This window comes from Ambystoma mexicanum, chromosome 10, assembly GCF_040938575.1.
Source record: "Ambystoma mexicanum isolate Mex_15411 chromosome 10, UKY_AmexF1_1, whole genome shotgun sequence".
NCBI classification, from domain to species: domain Eukaryota; kingdom Metazoa; phylum Chordata; class Amphibia; order Caudata; family Ambystomatidae; genus Ambystoma; species Ambystoma mexicanum.
In genome coordinates this window covers 1,422,108,684-1,422,122,660 of record NC_090932.1, presented here as the reverse complement: position 1 = coordinate 1,422,122,660, position 13,977 = coordinate 1,422,108,684, and the positions used below count along the sequence as shown (strand labels likewise).

Sequence of the window (13,977 nt, the reverse complement as noted above, 5' to 3'; positions counted from 1 at the left end):
TCAATTTTTTTAAAAGTCCAATGCTATTTTGTTGTCCGCACTTTCATCTAAGGACTAGATCTATTGAACTGCATTTGTATATTTTACTTTAAGATGTATGTTCACTTACTGTGCATTTATCCATGGGTGCCAGCTTTTGATTTTGCTATGGGGGCAAAAGCACCTGGGCATATGTTATTTTTGCAGCTGGTCATTTTGGTCTCATTTACGTGCTGCATAAATGCTGTTAGTTAGGGTTGTGTGATGTATGACAACGATCACCAAGGGACCAGCCTTAAAACAAGGGCACAATGCTTAAACAAAGTGTGTGGTCCATTGCAAATCATTTTATCTCACTGCACATTGCCTAAAAACATTGTGAGTTCTCAAAGCCTGCAATCTTTTATACTTAAAAATACCACTGTCAAAACAGCATTAAATCAGTTTGTGATTGATGAACAACTTTGAGCGATGGAATACAAGTGTTTTAAAATATGGAATGGCTGTGCCCCATTTTAAAATGGACAGTGGGCACAGCCAAAGGCAGTCCCCACTGACCATGCCAAAGACCATGCTAGTGGTCTGGAAGCATTCTCAAAATCTATGGAATAACAAAAACCTTGAAATTCAAGGAAAAAACCTTAGTTGCAGGGATGTTAGGATCAGGACTTAAAGCAGCAAAACCCCTGAAATTCAGCTAAAGCCACCTTAAGCTCTCAGCCCCTGTTGCGCAGCCTATGACTACAATGATGACAGCCCAGATTGCATCACTGATGACATCACTAATGGGCAAAGCTCTGGGTCCCAGCTACAAACAGCTCACAGTCCAGTGATGTTCTCCTCCATGAGCGTGTTCTTGCCTGGAGACAGTGATGGATCAGCAGGAGAAGAGGGTATGCAAGGGTGAGGATAAATTCAGGTAGCAAACATGTAGGTATAGGGTTCAATACATTGTATTTTTACCTGTTTGTATTTGCATATTTTGTACTGTATTTTAATGCAGAAGCTGAATAAAATGTGTTGTTGTTGACTGTGGATGACACGTCTTTAGATGAGGAGAGTAAGGAAGATTAACCATTGGTTGACGAGTATTGGAAGTTAAAAGAGATAAAATAGAGAGAGGAGATCTGGATTTGATTAAGATATTGAAAAGAGAGGCAAGGAGCCAGAAGCAGGCAAGTCATCTATAGGTTAGTGGTTTGGGAGGGCCTGGACAGGCCATCGCAGGTCTAACAAGTGGGAGTCAGGTTGGGATCCGGAAGCGTGAGAGTTTGGAGAGGAAGTAGGGAGAACAGAGTCAGGAAAGAAGGTTAATATGGATGTGTGCCTCTATTTTGACTTACCCAATGTCATCTACATGCAACCCACTGTCCTGCAGAACATGAAAGACTGATTTAGTCATAGGGTAAAGGACTCCTGAACCTGTGGTCAGAGAAGCAAAAGAGGGGTTTCCCAAATACTGGAAGGAGGAATGAGGTCTCTACTTTGGGACTTTGGAACAGTGACAGGTGAGACACCAAAGCCTGATCATTCACCAAGAGTTTGGGAAAGATGCCATTAAGTGACATCTATGCAAGAAGCCTATCCCATATTGAGTTATTTCTTTGGGGAAGATTCTGTTTATATTTGAGTTGTCTCACCCCTGTACACAGACCCTAATAAACAATCTTAATCTTTAAGCACTTGGTCTTGGTGTAGTGCTTGGTCACGCATTTCCAATTTGTGAGAGTTTCCAATTCCATCTGAAACCTAACAATGCTCCACCTTTTTATTTATTTTTTTGCTTTACATTTCTCTTTCCAATTGCAGTCTCATAACTACGTTGCAATGTGTGGTTGTATGGGAGTATTGCTCATTTTTTGTCTATATCTGCTCATTTATTTTGTCCCTCTTAAGTTTGTTTCTTGGTATGGTGTTTTTTTTTTATTTTAGCGGATTGTGTTGTGCTGTCAGGTTATGTTGCATTTGCTCCAGTTGTCTTATGTTGCTTCACTTTAGTGTAATTTTGCCACTTACAAGGCTGACAAGGTCTTTGGAGCAGACAGAAGATGATAGCTAGCAATCCAAAAGACACCAAATAAACCAGTAAAACAAGTGAGTGGCATTCAGTTCATGAAAAGTGCCAAAACACCCAAGTAGACCAGCAAATATAAACTGATAAGAAAACACGTCAGCACTGCTGGACCCAACATATCCATGCTGCCCTCTTTTAAAAGGAAACCGTTAACAGCAGCCCTGTTTGAAAAGGGTTTGACAAGGTTGGATCACAGAAGAGCGAGACCTCACCACAGGAGAAATCCTGCCTCCTACGCCACTATAGCCATCTCCACAATACTTCTAGCAGGCCTCAAATATGTCCAGGACACCCTGTCTTTGGGCTTTGCTCCCAGAGAAGCCACAGTAAAAACTCACCCTCATTTAAAAGTGCCCCAAGTTCCTTCCATGTTTTCTGTCTAAAGACCCTGGCTGTCTGTTGGCATTCATGCCTGACGTGAGTAGGCGTGAATTTTCCCTCCTGTTCCCCTGTGCATAATTTCCCACACACCGGCTTTCAATGTAACCCTGGCTGTGTTAATGGCTTAAAGTCTTGACCATCTCTGAGCCATAAAAATATATGCCTCATTAGGGCATCCACACAAATGGGTACCAGAAGGACAGATTTATGGCACTACTTTACCTGCTTAACCTCTTTTGCCACACATTCACCTTTAACACACACTACTGAGCAAAGGTTGGCTTGTGGCATTTATTTTCTCATTATAGATGTGCATGTTGGTCTACACCTGAATAGAAAACTACCAGGTAAGGCTCCACACTTTCTCGCATCACCTAACAATGATCAGTAAATCTAATCCCTCATGAAGATGCAAAGCAGGTATGGTTCTTGGAAGTTCAATGGGTCCTTTCTTCTCCCCCATCTTCTCTTTGTGTATCCCACATTCATCCTTACAAGGTCAACCCTTGACTCTTGCACCCTTAGTTTATGCTACTAGTCTAGTGGAGGTAAGTTAAAAAAACATTCTTGTAAACAACACCCCTTACTTCAAAGGTACGCTGGAGACCAACTCAAGTCTGCCACTCAAGCATGCACTGAGTAATTCTATTACCATAAATTCCCTGTACAAGAACCTGCCCTCAGAGAAGATTACTGCTGCGTTCTGTTCTATGTGTTGTCATGACTTCGGGATGTAATGCCTAGCATCCGCATGCGTGGATGTTGTGGAATGTTTGGGTTTGAAGGGAGAGTGCTCGTGGAGCCGGAGGAGCGTTGGGAAGCAGAGAGAGTGGTTGGCTGAATGCAGATGCAGGTGGGGCGCTGGGTTCCTAATAAAGTTATCTGTGCTTCCATGACAAGTCTCATCACTTTCTTTCACTACAATTACCAACAATCATAGGTGGAATTAATCCTCTTTCTAGTTCATAAACATATGTTTTATCCACTGCCAATGATCAAACAAGCACTCCTACTAACACAAACATGCACTTGCCCTTCAACACGCTTGTATCTTTCCATGTGTCTGTCTGTCTTGTGAGCGTGGGGGGTGGGGGGTTGCACTGCTTGGCGGGAAGAGGGGTGTGGCACTTCATGGTTTGTGGCCAAATCACGAGGCCAAAACATATTTTGCATTCTTTTGTTCTTTCTCTTATTTACATCACCACTTAAGACACAGAAAAGGATAAACGCTGTGTGTGTGCAGGCCTGCAGGCATATTTGACACACAAACAAAACAAGCATTAACAATGACAACAGTTTGGGCTTTTGTCAACGAATGGGAAAGGCTCTTGCATAGTGGTATTAGCTGGCCATTGATGGTAGGAGGTGCAAAATGGTGCCAGTACCTGGGCATCTAATAGCAGTGCCTGGTAAATGTGTAATACTTATACGCAAGCCAAAGCTGATGGCTTTGCCAATGGTTGTTTTGAACAGGACTAAGTGAAGGACACACATAGTGCTTATAAATCAAGTGGCTGAAGGCAGACATGATTGACATTTTTATTAGAGCAGTGGAGGGTTTACAGCTCCAATCAAGTAATTCATTTTCAGAGGACCGCTTTAAAAAAATCACTGGCAGGCACTTTGAGAGCAAAGTCTGAAGAAGAGGATTGAATAAAGTAAGCTGAATGTGTACCCATGAGGAGGTGTTTTAGGTGGAGAGGGGCAGGAACTGGATGAGAATGGCCATAGGGATTATAATAATAATTTGGTCATGGCCATGGGGAGGCAATTGGTGGGGAAATAACCAAACAACACCTTCAAGCTTTGTGACCCTCCTCATATGCCATGTATCCCTATTCGTACTCTAATGCAATATTGTCGGCTTATAGGTGACTCTGCCACCTAAATGGCTAAAAACTAATGAAATGACTCATTGCCTCCCCCTCCCCCTGGGCAAAGCAGCCCCCACCACATGGAAACCAATCAGATTGCTGATTGGAAACATACTGCTCACTGCTGGAGCCAGAGCAGGGATGACAGCCAGGAACTAGGAAGATAACAAAAAAGCATTGAAAATGCTAACAGTTTGGGCTTTTGTTTAGGCATAGGATAGGCACTTTCCAGGCACTGCTGCAGTGGCCTTAACTGGCTAATGATGGTAGCAGGTGCAAAATGGTGCATGAACCTGGGACTCTAATGACAGTGTCTGCTAATACCTAATACTTATTCACAAGACAAAACTGTTGCCTTTGCCAATGTTTTTTTTTAACAGGACTTCAGTGAAGGACATGTGCTGTGCTTATAAATCGAGTGGCTGAAGACAGACCTGGTCAAGACATTTTTACTACACCAGTAATGCATGTATTACTCCAATTACGACATTAAATCTAAGAAGACTGCTTTGAGAAGACACTGGCAGGTGCTTCTAGTACAAAGTTTGATGGTAAGGTTTGAGTAAAGAGCGCTAAAAGAGTTCCCATGAGGAGGTGTTTTGGGCAGGGAGGGGTAGGAACTGGTTGGGAATGGCCATAGGGATTAGCATTGTCATGGGCAGTCAATGGGTTAACAAATAACCAAAAAACACGAAATGTGTCCCTCCTCAAATTCCATTTCTTCCAATCTGTGCAATAATGCAATAGCAATGTTTGGTCACTAATTAAATAATCTCCCGTCCCTTGTTCAGGACAACCAAATAGCTGCAGTCACTTGGGAGAAGCATTATGCTGACCTGAATAGTTACTTTCCCAGTTCAAGGCCTCAAATTATAATCTGTGGAGAATGGAAACTTAATTATGATATAGAAATAAATAGACTCAGCAACATTGTATTCAACAACGCACCAGATATGTGGGCTGTAATCATATTTGTATTGTCTAACGGTGTGCTGTAAAACCAAAGTTCCTGAAACTTGAAAAGTTTCAACCATCGTTGCAATATACAAGAAGGATAGTAAGGAAAGCCCCGCTAACTAGAGGCTGATTGCGTTACTTGATGCCGATAGTACATTTTCGCAGGCCTGGTAGTAAGAGAATTAGAAGGGTGGGCAAATGAGACAGGGTGACTGGCTGGAAATCTGACAGGATTTATAAAGGGGCTTAGTACCTCATTGAAGGGTTTCATTATGATATTGATATGTCATTAGCCTTCAATATGGCAAATAGAGGCAAATTATTGCAAAAAATAGGAAATTGGTGCTTACAGAATCTGCATTGAGTATTAACTTCTCCAATAAAATTCCTTCTCTTCAGAACCTCTTTAGTTGGTAGAATATTCCACCTAAGTTTCAAGAAGGTGGAATGATAGTGTTGATTTTGAAATTGAGTCATAATCAATGAAAGTGTTCCTCTTTTCCTATGTTTATTTTTAATATTACTGAGGGAAGAATAACTATGAGGTCTTTCAGTCGTGTTGATCCAGTCAAGAGCATGGAGAAGTTTCTTGACTTTATCTGGATTGATCAGTCAATACCTGACTCAGTAATGCCCATGCGACTCAGGGATTATTGCTTAAATAATAATTACGTAATGGATTTGGTAAAGTCATTAATAAACAAACAAATTAAATGTTATAGGTCTTTTTTCAGTTTTAAGATGATGTGTACTCTGTATTTTGATAGATTTTTATTAATGTTGTGTGCAAGTGTCTGCAAAGGTTGTATTGTAAACCATAACACACTAGCAAAAACATGTTTTTTTAAAGTGCAATTATGTGGAATGTGATGTGGAACTGTAGCCGCCAGCTGCTGTGATGCTGTGTGCTAATATTGCCTCATCACTTCAATTACAGACTCATTTGCCTCCACACCCTAAAGGTCAGATTGTTATGCGTGCGGTAGTGCAACGTTGAGGTGGCCCTGATGCCATCTATCACCCGTCAGCTTTTATACAGCAGAATACGGGAGACGGCCAGTAACAGTTCACCTTTTACATTATGCTGGATTCGTAACAACCTGTACAAAGTACAAAAAACATAGACAAAGTTAAATGTGGTGCTGAGCTCTGAGCTCTGCAACCTGCTGGACACTATTCTTGAACCTCAGCAGGGCCGACTCCGCCTTTCACCCTTTCAGAGAACGAGACAATGAATACTGATGTCAGGTTTGTTTAAAGTTCCGAAAATAAAAAGGCTCTTAGATTTAAAAAAATACTTTTCGGATGAAGAAATGTGGTCATCACATGGGGGAGGGAGCCCGTGGAGGGCAATAGCAGGTACTCATTTTAGTGGAAAGGATTTCTGATGTGGCAGTCCCCCAGTCCCTGAGCTGTTGATTCTGCAAGGAACACAGTGAGGAGGCTGCTTCATCCACAGGTTCTGTAAATAAGTGCATGGTTTCGGAAAGCAGAGATATAAAGCTTGAGAGGGCAACAATTCTGAAAGCAACTGAGTATAGGGTTTGCACAGCATGCTGTGAGAGCTGAATCATGTATTTGTCTTTTGTTTGTATAGCACCTTTACCGGACATAGGCCAGGAAAATGCTATCTCAGTTAGATACTGGGCCACTTCTAAGATATGCCACATTTGATTTGCAGTCAGTATTGGCCGGCGTAAACTCTCTGGAGCCTGTGTCTCCAATAGAAAACAAATGCTGGTGACTGATAGGCCCCGTCCCCAGATGAAACAGGAAAGTAATAGTAATGGTAATGATGTTGACCCAATGCACAATAAGTATATTTTGGTGTGTTAAGGATTTCATTGAGAATGTTTTCTCTGGCAAGTATGTATGTGTCAAACTTTTGTAGGAGGAGCTGTACAAATTAGAATAAGCAGACATAAGTGGCAATCTCGCCTTAGTCCCTGCCGCTCAATGCCGGTAAGCATTTACAACAAACCCAAAGCACTGACATGCTTATTTCTCTGCACGTATGCGCTTTGCAGCACACCTGCTACAGTTTATCTTTGGTGCAGGGATGGTTTCCACGCCCTAGAGCCATTATCACCTCGTAAATCTCAATCAGTGCCTTGCTAAGGAAATGGCTGACAACAAAATGAGCGTGATAACAGGCAGAACAAGCGTGATCTATTTGTTTGCATAAACTGAGATGTTGCACTGTGGGAGGGGCATCCAGCTGGCTACCAGGCAAAGAAGTTGTTACAATTTTTTAAAGACTTAAAAACATCATGGTAATGCACAGTGTGCTGATGAGGTGTTGCAACTAAGGTCAGATGAGATCAACTGAACCCCTAAATGCCCCGTTTGTGCATTCACTACAGCACAACCTTTGTTTCAATTCCATCTTTCTTTGGTGAATATATTAATACAATTCAGTAATCAAAGTTGAAATAAATATTGATAACTTTGAGTTCCACCATGGTGAAGAAAATACCTCAGTGAGTTAAGCATTTGTTGCAGAGATCTGTGTTTGTGTACTGGGTTAATATTTGTGACAATACATGCTATTGATGGGAGCACTAACTGTGCTATTAAAGCACATGACTGGAATTAAAATAAATTGTTATGTAAACTAAAATAGTGTCATTATGGTGGAGGCCTAGTTAGTGGTGGTATGTGGCTTTCCTCACACCAATATCTTTTATAGCAAGAACAACATTGCAAGATAGCTCCTACATTTCTCATTGTCAACCATCTACTGGTTTATGTAAAATGCACAATGGGAAGTGATCTTAGTGTTTCTCAAAGCCCACTCATAACTGCATCCTTCATCTATTCTTTACTTTACTTTAATGTGTGCTTTCTTTGAGACATATTCTTCATGTTATGGGTCACCTTTGATCAATGTCCTGTTTTTTTAATCAATTCATGAGCATGATGTTGGTCACATTTTAGAATATACGCAGCGTGAGAGATTGCTATTTGGCAAGGTTGCAAAGCCCTGGCTTATTGGATTTTTATTGACACATTACAATTATGCACATAATTCCATCTCCAAAAGGGTAATCTACCAATCAGATTCCCCTTTCCATAAAATCCATGCCAAAAGCATAGTGTACTTGTGCCCTGCTGCATCAGTAGCCTGATCCGTAGTGACTGTATTGCTCATGGTGTAGAGTAGATTCAAAGGTCACAAGATGCCCACTCGATAGCTGCAGTGACAGACAAGTTTCTGTAGCGCAGGGGCAGCATTTAAAATATGCACGCGTTTGCAAAACTACAATGATCACCAATGCTGGCGGCAGTGTAAACTCTAAATAAAGCTATGCCTGAGTTTTGGCATGTTTCGTATGCTACTTTTGAACAGGGTCGCAATATCACAATTAATATCATACATGTGTCCACTCTTGTGAGTCAGTTCTGCTGTGGAAGGTGATGTGTATTCTGGCCAGCCAGTGGAGACTATTAAATGGCAGGACAGGAACCTGGAGGACTGTGTCTCTTCTTTGATCTACTTGAGGGCCGGTAACACTCTCCGCCAGAGGCAGTTGACCTGGGCTAGGCATCAAAGGAGCACACCCATTCAAAAGGACCTTTGTTCTTAGTCGGAAGGGACAGGGGCGGGATTGTAGTAGGCTGGAGGCCCTGGTCAATGGATGGAGACTTCCACCATCTTGTTTCGCTCTGTCACTTTTCTCTTCCCTGTCCCCTCCACTTCCTCTGGAGCAAAGTACTTTGTGTGTGACATCAGAAGGTCAAAGTTCACTCTGTTCTGCAACAGGATTGGACATCTAAGTCAGGCTGGCGTTAGTCCAATCACATGGGGACTTCTATGTTTAAAAGAAGGGGTCTCCCACCCCTTCTTTAGATTCTCTCAGATCCTCTTGGATTCTCTCAAGACAAGAAGATTCACCTGAGAAGAATTGACTGGATTTCCTTTGGGAAAGTTGTACTTTCCAATGCCTAAATTGAAGAAGGAGCCATCCAAGGCAGAATAAAGATCTGCCCTCTACCCACTACCAGGGCACATCAGGAGTGACCGTTTCTGTAGACCAGGCCCTACCCCTCCTTGCCAGAATCTTCTGATGCAGGCAGAGCAGACCCTGAACAGAACCATCCTGCCCTCAAGTCCACCTGAGTGGGCTTCATAGCAGCCGGAAGGCAACACCAGCTGAAGCTCTCTGTTTGACCAAACCAGTCACTCCGTGTTCATCAAACCATGAAAGAAAAGGAAGGCGCTGGTGCTGGCATTTTGCTCCTCTACTAAGTCAAACTATTGATTGCACTTTAAACCAGATTGATGCTGTCTTCTGCCCTAGCTAATCCCGTCACCGGCTAGTTCAGCATTGTCTGCTCAGCACTACAACCCAATTCCAAATCACTGGTGAGTCACACACAGACTCTTACCAGGGATTACAACCATGGCTCAGCCCAATTAGCCCTTGAAAAGCTGCTTTATTGACCTGCACATCGAGGCCACAAATTCACCACTTCGACGACAGTTGATGGCCAAATCGAACTGCTGGAGCATTACTCATCAACCCCTCCCAGCGGTTAAAGCCTGACTCCGCCTGCTTCATCTGGGAAGCACTCCTGGGACCCCCTCACCTGTATTATTGAGAGACCCCCTTCTGACGCACAGAGCATCTGCATTTACCCCTACTCGGTACCCACCGATAACTGAATCCAGGTTCTTTTGACTCTGAACTGCCCCTCAGTCCACTTGGGCCCTAGAGATGGGTTAAGTCATGATCTCACCTGTTTTCAACATCGACTTATCCTTTTAGCGGCTAGCAATTCACCTACTTTCCCTGGAACCGTGCTCCGAAAGTTCTTCCATAATTAATGACTTTGCAATATGGAACTCTAGAAGGATATATATAGTTTAATCTTGGCCGTGTTGCAGGCACATCAGCCTCGGGCAGTAGAAAGTATATATTTACTGGGTGCTTCTCATCTCATTCTTTCTATGATTGCTTCAACCTGAGTGCCTGCTGCATGAGCATGAACTGAAATGCTAAGTGAATCTTGATGTTTAATACATGCCTTTTTGTTTTCTCTGCTGCCCAGTCATGTACTATTTTTCCATTTTTTTTCTGTATGAATGTACACAAAGTACATACTTTGGGCATACAGAAAAAAAATAAAAAAAATTATACTGCACAAAAAAATGTATCAGGTTGTACTGTTAGGTTATCATTTTATTAAATGTGTACTTGCTTAAAAATAATTACATTTTCCTTTATTTTCTTTCAAAATGAATATAATATTCATAAAGCAAAGTGAACATGTCTTCAATATAGCATCCTCTTAGTGAAACAGTTCACAGAGATGTGCCATGTTTATATTTTGTTGACAACTAAATAATCAATTTAAAGCCTAGACAGGTTTCCGTTGAAATTCACTCGAGGTATGTAATCCCTTAATTTTGCGGATTGGGAGGGTGTGACATGGGTTTCAGGGGGGTGCGAGAAGGGCCTGGCTCTCAGGAGTGCCCCAAGGCTGTCTGTGCCCTTGGCCCCAGAAACTGTTAAAATGGTGCTGGGCATATATGTTTGTGCCAGACCTTGCGAAATTATTTTGGGCATTAACAGCCCACCGCTGGTGGAAACAGTTGGAGGCGTATCTTGTGTTGAAAGGCTTCATGATATTATTTGTGCATGCACAACAATGGGGAAAGTAGGCAGAGCTGGCATGCAATCCTTTGACAGACCATATCATATTCTTCAGGTACTAGGTGTATGACTTGAGCGCCAGAGCTGACATATTTTTCTAGGGCAGGCCTCTTGATGTTATTACAGTACTAATAATATGACTGTGGACAGAACTGACACATATTGTGGTGAAAAGCCTCAAAATGCTTTTCAGGCACTAACAGCCTTACAGGGGGGCAGGGGGGCAAGGCTGGCATATATGGTACGACAAGTCCCCATGAGCTTGCATGGGGACAACCAGCATTAAAGGTTCATGAGGCAGAGCTAGCAACTATTGTAGTGACAGACATCATCAACAAGGTGGATGCATTTACAAGACAATCCCAGAGCAGTGGTAATCCAAGGGCATTGGATCATAAGTCACATCGAACAATTTGCTGGGTTGTAAGTTATTTTCTGAACTTCAGTGGCATTGTAGCAGTCCTGAACACAACCAGGACGGTGTTTCACTGTCCTGGGGCACAGCAGGGAAATGACTGTTTTCTGGCATCATCCCAATGTGCCAGGTTTATGTCAAGCCTTGCAATGGTCTGGCTCTGGAATAGAGTGTGTGCCACCAGCGGTAGCAAGTGTGACATCAAGATAGGTAGGAGTTCAGGGGTGGTTTTCTTGTATGTGTTTGGGGCAATTTTGAAGAGAATCCTAGTTGGGATAAGTAGCCAGTGTATGTTAAGCAAAAAAGGAGGATGACGTGGTTGAACTTCTTGGAACCCATTATGATGGACTTACTTGACAGAGGCCAGTTGTAGACAAGACAGTGAAGAGGGCCCCCATCAATGTGTGTAATCACAAGGTAATTTAATGTGGTCCAGACGTCCTTGGTGGGAGGACGGGCTTACCCTTGCAGTGAAGTGTGCACTGGTACCAATAGTACAAAACCTTTTGTTAATATGCTTCTCAAAAGAGATGTTACTGCCTTTGAGGAACCTGTGGGAGTTGGTGGAGGGGACAAGGTGAGGAGTGAACACATCCAAGTGCACGTCATTTAGCCATCCTTTGGAGATTTCCTGTTTGAATGACTGACCCAAGAGAACAAATTCCATTTTGGTTGACTATATGGCGCAGTATAACATCAAAGCGATTGAAATGCGAGGGAAATTATGGCTGACTAATTTATGACCAATTATTCTGCCCTCCTTCCATGAATACTTTTATACAATGTCATGATTCCATTTAAATAAAAAACTGTTATAACGACTATGCATAAGAACCACTGGTTTCACACCTACGTTGCCGCGGTATATTTTGTGGTATTGCACAAGAATGCTACATTTCACACCAAGTTGCTGTTCTTGGAAATGGCTTAACTTCCTGGTGCGCAGAGCAACGCTACATGGTTGCTAACTTTGAAACGCCTTCTGCTGCAGGTGAGACAATGCTAAGCAAACTTTTTAAATAGCGCATCTAAAATCATTCAATATTTACAATAATATTGTTGTAATGGAAACAGTAAATGAAGTAAAATAAATCTAGTGCGAATATCACTTTTAATATAGGGCTGGGTGTCATATGGTTCATACCCATAAGTGTTGTATAGTAGGATGTTTAATGTATTAAGCAATAAGCAGTGAACTGGTCTGTCTTAGTTTGTCGTGCACTACTGTGGATTACAGAGATCTATGAAGTGAGCAGTTACCCACTGAACTATCACACTGGCATGCCTGCCCATCATAATAAAACTGAGAGCAGAGAAACTGTGTTACACTCCAAAGCACATATAAAACTTTGCATAGCTCTAAGTAGAATACCAACTGCTTTCACAATATAGCTTGCTTGGTATATGGCACCTGCATTTTACTCATTAGCTAGTCAAGTAAATAATAATGTCCCAAATCAATATTAGGAAACATTTTGGTCATGGCAGGATGAAAGGATGAGTTAGCCCTGCCAGCATACAAACCTGTGATAAACAGGTTGTTCATAGACATCTGCAGGCAAAATCCCGAAATTGACATGTATTAAGGAAATACATGTTATTTCAGTGTCACCGATACCCTGTGAGCCTCACAACAAATGTTTTCATTGGTATTTCCCAAAGAGGCTGTTTAAAGAGGTATGCATTAACCAATTGCTAATCCCAACCGGAGCTCATCAAACGAAGGAGATCTTAGAATCCGCATTGGTGGTGGTGACTGTTGAGGTCCGGGGTCGGTGTCTACACAATTTGAATTGTTTACTGTATTTTAGATAGTTACTGCTTTAAAAAAAAACTACACTACAATTACAAAAAAAACATCTAGCAGAAAAAAGTAAAAAATCAAGCCACATTCCCAACACTAAGCATGCAATTGTTGATTAACTGTCATTATTGAAGACTTTTCTTTAACTTTTTATTATTTTTGCTCACTGTCATCAAGTTGCATATTTTATACTGATAAAAAGTTGAGATAAAATGCACACTGTGTAACACATACTATTCATGTACAAGAACACTAGGGAGTCCTTAATATGTGTAAATCCACGTGCATCAGTCAACATGTTTAAAAAGAAAATGTTAAATCAGCATGCCATGCTGTTTCATTAAGTATTATTGTTTTTTTTTTCTCCATTGTATGCGTATTATATACCACCTGATATGCAAATGGAGAATGCGTCACCTGACGAGATTAACGTAAAAAGGGCCCCGTTTACCTTGATGGGTGCCTGGGCTCCGGGCTGCGCTGCTTCAAAATCGAGATGTTTCCGAGTTTGTCTCAGCTGGTGATAATGAGCCGCCTTCTAAGATATCATGTACACGGAAGTAAAAGCTATTGTGGGAGAGGAAACGAAATTGACAGGAGAGATTTGCTAGAAATTAAGCAAGACACCATGCACGTGCCCTTCTGCTTTTCCACGACATCAGCACCTCTTCTGCATGGATGACGTCCGCATTTGAACATTTGCCGACAACAACTCTTATTTCAGAAGCAATGATGTAAACCAAATGTAGTCACTCCGTTGGTGACATTTATCTTCCGGGCAGTGTCTCGGGTTTTCACTCGAATATTGAACCTGTGGTTTGACAAGTAGAAAGAGA

The 13,977-nt window shown here is 41.9% G+C and overlaps 1 protein-coding gene across 17 annotated transcripts in view; it reads right to left on the bottom strand.

Annotated features, from left to right (window-relative positions):
* Nucleotides 1-13,727, bottom strand: part of CMKLR1 (chemerin chemokine-like receptor 1) — a 669,482-nt gene extending 655,755 nt beyond the window's left edge. For 9 of the 17 annotated variants that reach the window (XM_069619471.1, XM_069619467.1, XM_069619468.1 and 6 more), the window contains exon 1: nucleotides 13,593-13,726. The gene's annotated coding sequence lies outside the window, so the exon portion shown is untranslated. Of the gene's footprint in view, nucleotides 1-13,592 lie in introns of all 17 variants that reach the window. The other 8 variants (XM_069619479.1, XM_069619480.1, XM_069619483.1 and 5 more) reach the window with 4 other exon arrangements.
* Between the last annotated feature and the right edge of the window lie 250 nt (nucleotides 13,728-13,977).